Source organism: Silurus aristotelis (genome assembly GCF_946808225.1).
Source record: "Silurus aristotelis genome assembly, chromosome: 4".
NCBI lineage: Eukaryota > Metazoa > Chordata > Actinopteri > Siluriformes > Siluridae > Silurus > Silurus aristotelis.
This window is the reverse complement of record NC_139577.1, coordinates 35,380,558-35,392,602: the sequence shown is the minus strand read 5'-3', so window position 1 is coordinate 35,392,602 and position 12,045 is coordinate 35,380,558.

Sequence of the window (12,045 nt, the reverse complement as noted above, 5' to 3'; positions counted from 1 at the left end):
ACATCTGCCTCCTTCAAACTAACTACCGCATTGGCCTTCCTTTTTTCCTTCTTCCTGGCAGCTCCATCATCTGCATTCTTTTACTGATATACCCCACGTCCGTCCTCTGCACATGTCCTCTCACCTTCCAGAATCTTATTAAACAATATTGTTGAAAAATGCTGTACCACTGCATCTCTCCTAAACATCTCCATGCTTCTACCGGTATGCCATCTGCTCCAACCGACTTTCCACTCTTCATCCTCTTAATCGCTGCTCTCACTTCCTCTTTACTAATCCTATCCACTTCCTGCTACACATCTCCACACCATCCAACCTTCTCTCTCTCTCTGATTTTCCTCATTCATCAGCTGCTCAAAATACTCCCTCCATCTTCTCAACACACTCTCCTCACTAGTCAACACATTTCCATCTCCATCCTCTACTGCTCCAACTTGCAGTACATCCTTCCCAGCTCGGTCCCTCTGCCTGGCCAATCGCTACAAATCCTTTTCTCCTTCCTCAGTGTCCAACTTCTCCTACAGATCCTCATATGCCTTTTCCTTGACTTTCACCACACATGTACTCTGTCTTACTCCTACTAATTTTCGTTCCCCTTCTCTCCAGCACATATCTTCATCTCTCTAGGCTCTTCTCCATCTGCTCCCTACTATCACTACAAATATCATCCGCAAATATCATAGTCCACGAAGACTCCTGTCTGACCTCGTCCTTCAACAAACAGGAAAGGGCTCAGAGCCGATCCTTGATGCAGTCCAACCTCCACCTTGAACCAGTCTGTCGTTTCTACTTCACACTTCACTGCTGTCACACTGTCCTCATACATGTCCTGCACCACCCTCACATACTTCTCTGACACACCAGACTTCCTCATACAATACCACAACTCCTCTCTCCACCCTGTCGTACGCTTTCTCTAAATCCACAAACACACAATGCAACTCCTTCTCTCCTTCCTCAGTGTCCAACTTCTCCTACAGCTCCTCATATGACTTTTCCTTGGCTTTCGCCACATCCCTCTTCACCTGCTGCTGCATCTCCTTGTTCTCCTGCCTACTTTTCTCATCACTCTGTCGATCCCAATTCTGTTTCTCCACCTCTTTCTCCTTCTGCTCTCCTGCACTTCCTCATTCCACCACCACATCTCTTATAATCACACTCTTGATGTCACCCAAATGAGGATGGGTTTCCCTTTTGAGTCTGGTTCCTCTCAAGGTTTCTTCTTCATAACATCTACGGGAGTTTTTTTTGTCTTGCCACAGTCTCCATGCTGCTCATCAGGGATAAACACACACCGTTCACCTTAACTGTTAAATTCTGTAAAGCTGCTTTGAGACAATGTCTGTTGTAAAAAGCGCAATAGAAATAAACTTGACTTTATCTTCCTTTCTATTTCCAGATGTTATACCAAGAACCTTTCAATCTGTCTCCCTTATCACTTCTGCAGTAGTTCCACAATCATCCAGCACCTCTTCACCACCACCGAGCTCCTGTCTGACCTCTTCCCTGAACCTCACACTTATGCCTTTCATGAATGATACCTTTTTATATAATTAAAAAATAATGATTATATTAATTTTTACATGTTGTCGATTGCACTGCCTCATCTCTTCTGCTCTCTGTAGTGGAAACGGGGCTCAGGCAGCGTCTCCACACACACACACACACACACACACACACAGACACACACACACACACACACACACACACACACACACACAGAAAACAGACAGACACAGTTGAAGTAAAGGCGTGAAGCGTGTTTTATGACAACTACAGCCAGTCCTAATAGACTGCTTTCAAAGCTGCAATTTTCAGCTCTGGTGTGGGAACATTTTGGCTTTGAGCCGAATGAGAGAGCAGAGCCAATTAACGTGGGTTAGGGTTATCAACTTTGTTTAAAAACAGTGGCAGTGAAAATAGGCAATACAAATAAAATAAAATCTCACCTTAAACATAACCATTCCACTCAGTTTTTCAATCTGGGAACAATAACCACAGCTGGAGCTGGAATGGGGTTTTCAACACAGTTATCTGTTACAGATGCCTTTTCCCAAAGGTGCAAATATCAATTTGACCGTGTGAAATGGCTCACGTTCACAGATAGCGCCAAAGAGATGCAGCCATTAAACACGTCGGAAAACCAGCATTTAAAAATATGCTCCAAACTTTTGACAAACAGAACAAATTGCTAAAGAAAACGTACATCTTCCAAACTGCCATTCAATCCTCGTACAACACAGTAAAGGACTGAAGGAGATCACTGAAGGAGATTAAAGACATCTTCTTTTATTCTGCCACTACAGATGTGTTCAAGCTCAAATATGAGCCCATGAGCCATACACTACATAACAGCTGCATGGACTCTCCAGTCAAAGTGTTTAGAGATCAGACACATACCCCAAAATCAGAATGCGGATGAACTTGCTGCTTTAGCAGACTGGGAATTTGATGAGTGCAAAATGGCCTGTATTCCGGTGGCTGAGAAGTGCAAAACACATAAACAAATCAGAAAACAAATTAGAAAACACTAATAATGCAAAAACAAATTAACAAATCTAAAACCAAAATAACAAATCTAAAAACACAACGACGAGTCAGACAAAGTGGAAAAGGGAGGTATATATAACCCAAACCCTAACCCTAGTGTGTGAATGAAACACTTACTGATCATCGGACGAGACACCTGTCACTGAAGATATACAGGAAGTATGAAATTTTAGAACTTTGTTCCTTGTACATGTGTAAAGTTTTCCATTTACTTTAAACTCTTTTTTAGTTTGATTAGTGAACCTTTAAATATATGAAAATAACAGTAGTAAACACTGGCATGCAAGAAGAAACTGTTGTCGTTTTATCAATAATCTTCCAGAAATTAGGATATTAGATAGATCTCCGTCAGACCCCGCAGAGCTCGACTGGGCCACTGAACACCTAGAATCAACATTACGTTATACCCTAGATGATGGAGCTCCCCTTAAGACCAAAATGATCAGGGAGAAAAAATTAGCACAGTGGTATAATGATCATACACACACCTTAAAACAGACCACTCGAAAATTAGAACGTAAATGGCGTCATACAAAATTAACAGTATTTCAAATTGCATGGAAGGAGAGCCTCCTAATTTATAGAAAATCTCTTAGTGCTGCTGATCAGCATATTTCTCCACCCTCATAGAAAATAACAAGCATAATCCTAGATTTTTATTCTGTACTGCAGCAAAATTAACAGGAAATAAAAGCACTGCACTCACATGAACACCATCAATAGGTAGTAATGATTTCATGAACTTTTTTAATAATAAAATTTAAAACATCAGGCAAGAAATCCAGACGGTTAATATAAATCCAAATTATTTTACAAGTAACCCTGTAGACAGCAGTGTCATTATAACAGACAATCAATTACAAAGTTTTACTCCTATTCAAGAGAACGACTTCATTTCATTTATTTCCTCATCAAAATCATCAACCTGCATCTCCATCCCTCACCTACAAGTTTCTTTAAACAGATCATTCCAGAGGGAATTGAACCTGTTTTAAAAATAATAAACTCTTCCATTAGCACTGGTTTTGTACCAAAATCCTTCCAACTACAGACCAATATCAAATCTCCCCTTCATAGCCAAGATTCTAGAAAAGGTTGTAGCACAGCAGTTCTGCTCACACCTACTTATGAATAACATTTTTGAAATGTATCAGTCAGGATTTCGGCCTCATCATAGCACAGAGACGGCGCTAGTTAAGGTGGTAAATGACCTGTTATTGGCCTCTGATCAGGGTTTTGTCTTCTTACTTGTTTTGCTCGACCTCAGTGCAGCTTTTGACACCATTGATCACACTATACTACTTGCTAGACTTGAGAACGTTGTTGGAATAAAGGGAACAGCTCTCTCCTGGCTCAGGTCTTATTTGACTGATCGCTATCAGTTTGTTGATGTTAATGGTGAGTTCTTCACACTCTCTGAGGTAAAGTTTGGTGTTCCTCAAGGATCTGTCTTAGGCTCTCTGCTTTTCTCTTTATATATGCTGCCTCTTGGTGAAATTATTCATAAACATGGTATAAGATTCCATTGCTATGCTGATGATACACAGCTGTATATTTCAGCAAAGCCAGATGAGAGAGATCAGCTTAACAATGTTGAAAAATGTGTAAAGGACATTAGACAGTGGATGCTCGATAACTTTCTTCTGCTAAACTCAGATAAGACGGAAGTACTTTTACTAGGACCACATGCAGCTAGAAGCAAACTTTCCGATTACGTAGCATCTCTGGATGGTGTTTCTGTTTCAGTGTGTACGGCTTTCAAAGACCTTGGTGTGATTATTGACCCGAGTCTTTCCTTTGAGGCTCACGTGAATAATATCACCAGGATCTCCTTCTTTCACCTTAGAAATATTGCTAAAATTAGAAATATGATGTCGTTACAGGATGCAGAAAAACTAGTTCATGCTTTTGTTACTTCTAGATTAGACTACTGTAACGCTTTACTGTCTGGGTGTTGGAGTAAGTGCATAAATAAGCTTCAGTTAGTTCAGAATGCAGCAGCAAGAGTCCTCACTAGATCTAGGAAATATGACCACATCACCCCTGTATTAATCAGTCTACACTGGCTCCCAATCAAATCTCGCATTGATTATAAAATTCTACTACTGACATATAAAGCACTAAATGGTCTCGCATCACCGTATCTGAGTGAACTTCTGTACCAGTATGATCCTCCACACCTACTTAAATCAAAAGGTGCTGGCTATCTGTTGGTTCCTCCAATAATGAAGATTACAGCAGGGGGCAGATCTTTCTCTTATAAAGCCCCGCAGTTATGGAACAGCCTTCCAACCAGTGTTCGGGACTCAGACACAGTCTCAGTGTTCAAGTCGAGGCTGAACACATATTTATTCAGTCAAGCCTTTAATCAGTAGATTTTTTCTCAGGTAAAGGCTCAGATCTGGAGGAAACATGGATATAGAGTGTTTGGTGAACTGGGATATTTGTACGCTGTCGTCCCCTCACATTCACGCGTTCACTCAGGTTTGTTGACGGTGGTGTGGTGGGTCGTCTCTTATCCCAGAGATCCCTTATGTCTGTGTTGCCTTCTGGTTCTCACTTTTAGTTATGCTGCTATAGCGAGTCTTGCCGGAGTCCAAACTGCACAGTGACTTTAACTCTCATGCAACAATAGGTACACTTAATAATCCATATCCTTCTCTTCCTGTCACCCTCTTCTCTCTCTCTCTCTCTCTCTCTCTCTCTCTCTCTCTCTCTCTCTCTCTCTCTCTCTCTCGGTCGAGTTAAACATGCTCCTGAGGCTCCAGTGACCACTGTTCCTGCCCCTCTCCCTCCCGTGGATCTTCCCACTTCATCCAGGCCTGCCTCTGGATAGTGTTCTCTTTGACTGGAGGCCACTCTGTGCAGCTGGGGTAGGTTTGTCATCAACGCCTTGGGTGGTTCCATGAAATTCCGGAGTAAGAACGGGAGCTTTGAGGATAGATTGGACTGTAGTTGATGTCAACAGTCTCCTACACTGACTCAGGAATACATTTCACTTTTGATCATCATCACTGCACCCCGCAACATTGTATATCTGCCACAAATGGACATTTGGTGTAACCCAGATGAGGATGGGTTCCCTCTTGAGTCTGGTTCCTCTCAAGGTTTCTTCCTTATGCCATCTCGGGGAGTTTTTCCTTGCCACAGTCGCCACCGGCTTGCTCATCAGGGACAAACTTACTCATAAAGAACATCTTCTTCTCCTTCTTCTTTCGGCTGCTCCCATTAGGGGTCGCCACAGCGGATCATCCGTCTCCATACCACCCTGTCCTCTACATCTGCCTCTTTCACACCAACTACCTGCATGTCTTCCCTCACCACATCCATGAGCCTTCCTCTTTTCCTCCTACCTGGTGGCTCCATCTTCAGAATTTTTCTACCAATATAATTCATGTCCCTTCTCTGCACATGTCCAAACCATCTCAATCTCGCCTCCCTCACCTTGTCACCAAAACATCCTACATGTGCTGTCCCTCTAATAAACTCATTTCTAATCTTGTCCATCCTCGTCACTCCCAACAAAAACCTCAACATCTTCAGCTCTGCTACCTCCAGCTCCACCTCCTGTCTTTTACTCAATGCCACTGTCTCTAATCCATACAACATCGCAGGTCTCACCACAGTCCTATAAACTTTCCCTTTCATTCTTGCAGATACCCTACTATCACAAATCACTCCTGTCACTCTTCTCCACCCACTCCACCCTGCCTGCACTCTTTTCTTTACTTCTCCAACACACTCTCCATTACTTTGCACTGTTGACCCCAGGTACCTGAACTCCTCCACCTTCTCCACCTCTTCTCCCTGCAACCGCATCACTCCACTGCCCTCCCTCTCATTCACACACATGTACTCTGTCTTACTCCTACTGACTTTCATTCCCCTTCTCTCAAGCGCATATCTCCACCTCTCCAGGCTCTTCTCAACCTGCTCTCTACTCTCACCACAAATCACAATATCATCTGCAAACATCATAGTCCAGGGAGACTCCTGTCTGACCTCGTCCGTCAACCTGTCCATCACCACTGCAAACAGGAAAGGGCTCAGGGACGATCCTTGATGCAGTCCAACCTTCACCCTGAACCAGTCTGTCGTTCCTACTGCACACTTCACTGCCGTCACACTGTCCTCATACATGTCCTGCACCACCCTCACATACTTCTCTGACACACCTGACTTCCTCATACAATACCTAGCGTGTCTCAGCCCGGGAAAGGGTGTGTTCTCCACTTCCAGACCAGTGAATACGAGCGGTACCACTGGATTATAGCATCTGAGGGGCGCTGCACATTATGACTCTGCATCTCAACATTTGTGATCATCACAGATCCAGCATCAGCTTCTCCATGCCAGAGCCTTTAAACACTCAAAGAGGTCCAATGTCAAAACTCCACACATCTAGTGGGATCCAATTGGCACTGGTACGTTGATGGTTCGGGAAGTTTGCGAGTTCGGCGTCTACTTCTTTAAAAGGTCCATAATATTCATGAGGTGGGACGTGACTGGAGTTGGAGCAACCTCGGGATGCCTCGGGATGGGGAGAGAAAGAGAAGCAGTGGAGAGGAATTAGCGTAGCTGCTGTTCATGATATTAACAGCACAAGTTGATAATGTGATGTGATCAGATGTTCTGGAGCACAAGGTTATGATGTGATGTGTGTTATGTGTAGAACTCGCTAAAAACAGACGTCTTTAATCTGCACTTAAACTGGGAGAGTGTGTCTGAGCCCCGAACACTGTCAGGAAGACTATTCCAGAGTTTAGGAGCTAAATGTGAGAATGTTCTACCACCTTTAGTGGACTTTGCTCTTCTAGGAACTACTAGAAGTCCAGAGTTTTGAGATCTCAGGGAGCGTGACGGATTGTAGCGTGTTAGAAGACTGGATAGATACATGGAGATAAACCATTTAGTGTTTTATAAGTAAGAAGTAATAGTTTGTAGTCTATTCGAAACTTAATAGGAAGCCAGTGTAGGGACGAGAAGATTGGGGTTATATGATCATATTTTCTTTACCTTGTGAGAACTCTGGCTGCTGCATTCTGAACTAACTGAAGCTTGTTTATTAATGATGCAGGTCATCCACCTAGTAATGCATTACAACAGTCCAGTCTGGAGGTCATGAACGCATGGACGAGCTTCTCTGCATCAGATATAGACAACATGTTTCTTAGCTTAGAAATATTTCTAAGGTGAAAGAAGCTGTTTTTGTAACTTGGTTTATATGATTTTTAAAAAACAAGTTTCTCTAAAATAACTCCCAGGTCTTTTACTGTTGAACTAGTGGTTACAGAACATCCGTCTAAATGCAGGTTGAGATGCTGGAGCTTCTGTATACTGCTTTTTGGGCCGATGAGCAAAATCTCCGTCTTATCAGAATTTATTAGTAAAAAGTTATGGGTCATCCAGTCTTTTAAGGTTGAGGCCTGCAAGGAAAAAGCAAGTGACATTTGTGTTTAGTATCTAATTAAAGTGAGGAATTAGTTTAGTTTAATTAAAACTAAACTTCTGCTTGGCAGCTCAGAAGGAATTGCATGGAGGAAAAGGTCCTCTGTCTGTCTGCTCTCTGTCTTATCTGCAACCTTTTACAGGTTAGTCAGTGACTGATTTAAATTTTGTAGAACCAAGAACAGAAGGTATGTGGCAGAATATATGTTCACATTCAACATTTTCATTTTTCTTAACAAGGAATGAAAATAAACACCCTTAAAACCTCAGCAACATTCTTCAGCATCTGGCTGTTTCTTTGATAATATGGACAATGAACAGGCTTTACATGGGACAAATCTAAAATGTTTCTCTGATTATTTGAAACCGAAACCCTACTATGTCAGACTTGGCCTTTGATGTGGTGCACCACAATTCAGCATCCATGCAAAGTATCTAAGCAAAGTACTTATCAGACTTATTCTTTAGGTTGAATGCAATGCTATTATACACTATACATTCTTTACAGCTCTATCATCCTGAATTAGGAGAAATTTTATTCCATTATATAAAACGTAGGTAGCTAATTTCTGTAGGTAGAAGTGATAAGGATATCTTTTCATTTTTCATCCACAAGAGGCTTGCCTTGTGACTTGTCCAACATTCCTCAAACTCCAAGATGATCTACCCAGTGGCAGCTCGCCTAAAGTCCCTCAGAATCTTCCGCTGCCACCCGACATTCCTCTTGCTTTGTCTAAAGAGCATGCCAGCCTATCCTGTAGTTTTAAATGTAATTTTTTTAGACTGTTTCAGATTCTGACTCTACAAATGTTCTACACTGCCCTGTTTACTGGTATCTGAAAGGATGGACTATTTTTTCAGACTGTGTTTTTGCCTTTGCCCACACTGCTCTCTGTCTGTCAGCTGTGAACTTTAAAATGGTTTTGAACTTTGAACTTTTCTGCCTCCTCCCTCCATTAAAGACTGTTTTATTATACTCTGGATGCATCCTGCATTTTGGTCCTCCAGTTGCATTCCTGACAGCAATGTCCAGTCAAAGCATTTTAAATTGTCACTGCAGAAAACACCAGAGTTGTTTGCTCACTGTGCACTCACTGTGAATTCTAAATCTGCAGTCGCAATTTTGTTCAATGATCAAAAATTACATTATAACAGTTTTTTTGCTGCGTCAATTGTATATGACTCACATTAGACACAGGTCATAGACAGTAGTAGTTTTTATTGCCTGCTTTTTTGCCACTGAAATAAAAAAAAATGTAATCTGTAAAAATCAGTAAACAAATTCATGAATGCTTCCTAGTTAAATTTATGTATAACCAGAATAGGACTTGTGTTTTTCTAGCTAGATTATAACGCTAATGATCCTAATAAAATTATAACCTGTTGAAATGTAAGTAGGTATAAGTATAACATTCTGTTATATCAAATTTAACTGTGTTATGTTAAGGTGATAGTTCAGTTGTTTTGAAACAGTTCTATAAGTTGTTTTTTTCCTAATCAGTGTTATTTATACACTGGACAAAATTATAGCTCATGACAAATGGGGGTGTGACGACAGGCCTCCACCTCAGGTGCCAAAAGGGGCAAACGCTCCGAACGCAACCATCAGCGGGGTGCAGAAGGACAGCGCTGAGGTGGCACATCCCAGCGCAGCAAACAAGAAGGCGTGGTGTCCTTACAAAACACGGCTGGAGCTCAATTTGAGTGGTGGCTCTTCACTGACTTCAATCCCGGTAAGGCTTATAAACAGCAGCCCGGACAACAGTGAGTTGGAGAACCTTGGGCTCCCAATTAATGGCGGCTCTCACCCCCTCTTTCTCTCATTACAGGCTGCAGATGGACGTTGCAAAAGAGGAGCAAAGAGGAGTAGGTGAGGGATGACTCCTCTGCCACGCGGCAGGAAGACCCTGATCCCTACGAGCAGATGGTGATGGTGGCAGATTCAGCACACCGGGCAGGACCTGAGGCATCAGAGCGGGTCGAGAACGCCACTACAGCCACTCCTCAACTCCTTTCCCGGGCACCAGAACACTATTCCTCTTCCCTTTTAACCTCGCTTCTGGTCCAAAATAAAGACACCTCAACTCATTTTAACTCTCCCGTGTCTGTTTTCAGCCTGGCGTGGTGCGAGTCGCCACAGTGGTGGAGAATGCAGGCACGAGCACAGACAGGTGGTTTCCTACATGATTGACCCTTTTGCCTTAATGGATGGATGCTGGGCAAAAATGCTGCTGAAGGTGAGTTCGGAGCTGAGGCAGGGGTGATGTAACGACGGGCCTCCACCTCAGATGCCAAAAGTGGCAAGCACTCCGAAGGCAACCATCATCGGCCATGCGGCAGGAAGACCCTGACCCCTACAAGCTGACGGTGATGGCAGCAGAGTGCTGGTCCAAACAGGTAAAGTGCTGAGCACTGTGTGCTGCAGGTAATACACTGGCTGGGCATAAATACCTCATACAAACCCACATAAAAAAATTGCATTTAAATATATAAATGTGTTCCTTCAATTAAAAATAACTAGTTTAAGATTTATTTCTCCTTGTACTTTTTACAAAGCTAAAGCTAACATTAAGGCTTGCCCACTGGAGCACCACTCATCTCTGCTTCATATCTCACCTCAGCATGTGTCTAAAGCATGTGAAATGAGCTAGGCCTTTAGGGGAACCAGCAGCACAGTTTAGGTGCATACCAGGAGCCAGGGCAAAAGACATAGCATGTCAGCTCAGGTTTGGCATAGGTTTTTTGATAGCTTTCACATAGAAGCTAATGTTATACACCTAGTCAGAAGTTACAAGCATTGAAGAGATGTGTAATCTAGCAAAGGAAATGACCAATGCCATACTATGCTTTGGCTTCATCCCACTGCAGCATGGTGATGTAGCTTACAGTGTAGAGAAGGTTTTTAGAAAATTATCTTAGGCCAGCTTTACTTAGCATTTAAATAGCTTATGCCAATATGATCTAGCATTACTAAGCATTTACCCTTAATTTCAGCATTATTAATCTCAGTAGTGTGGCCTAACAGTGTATTATGTAGAGATACTTAGATATGAAATATGATCAAGCTTCACATTCTAACCCAGCCATTAGGGTTGCACAAGCCAGTGCACTCTTAGTGCCGATCACAAGCCTCGATAAATAGGGAGGGTTGCGTCAGGAAGGGGCATCCAGCAAAAAACATGCCAAATCAAATATGCGGATCACGAAAGAGAAATTTATACCAGATCGGTCGAGGCCTGGGTTACCAACGACTGCCACAGGTATCGTTAGCCAACAGGGTACCGGTGCAAATTGGGCTACTGTTGGCCAAAGGACGAGAAGGAAGCCATCTAGAGAGACAGCAGGGAAAGGAGAAGTGGAGGAGAGTGGAGGTTCAGTTGGTACTATGACTGGTACAGGGAGAGAGGGAGCTGATATGATAGAGAGGAGAAAGGTAGATATGTTGTGTGTTCAGGAGACCAAGTGGAAAGGGAGTAAGAGCAGGAACATTGGAGGTGTTTAAACTGTTCTATCATGGTGTAGATGGAAAGAGAAATGGTGTAGGGGGATTCTGAAGGAAGAGTACAGTAAGAGTGTAGTGGAGGTGAAGAGAGTTTCTGATAGGGTGATGAACGTGAAGCTGGAAGTTGAAGGGATGATGATAAATGTTATCAGTGTTTATGCTCCACAAGTGGGCTGTGAGATGGAGGAGAAGGAAAGATTCTGGAGTAAGTTAGATAAAGTGGTAGAAGGGGTAGCTAGAAATGAAAGATTGCTGATTGAGATAAACACAGGTAATGGTAGGTATGGCTTTAAGGAGAGAAATGTGGAAGGGCAGATGGTGGTAGATTTTGCTAAAAGGATGGAAATGGCAGTGGTGAACACTTATTTTAAGAAGGAGGATCATAGGGTGACGTATAAGAGTGGAGGAAGGTGCACACAGGTGGACTATGTTCTATGTAGGAGATGCAGCCTGAAGGAGATTGAACACTGTAAGGCACATGTGTCAAACTTAATTAAGGCTGTAATTAAGGAATTAAATATAAGACGGAACTATGAGACAAAACA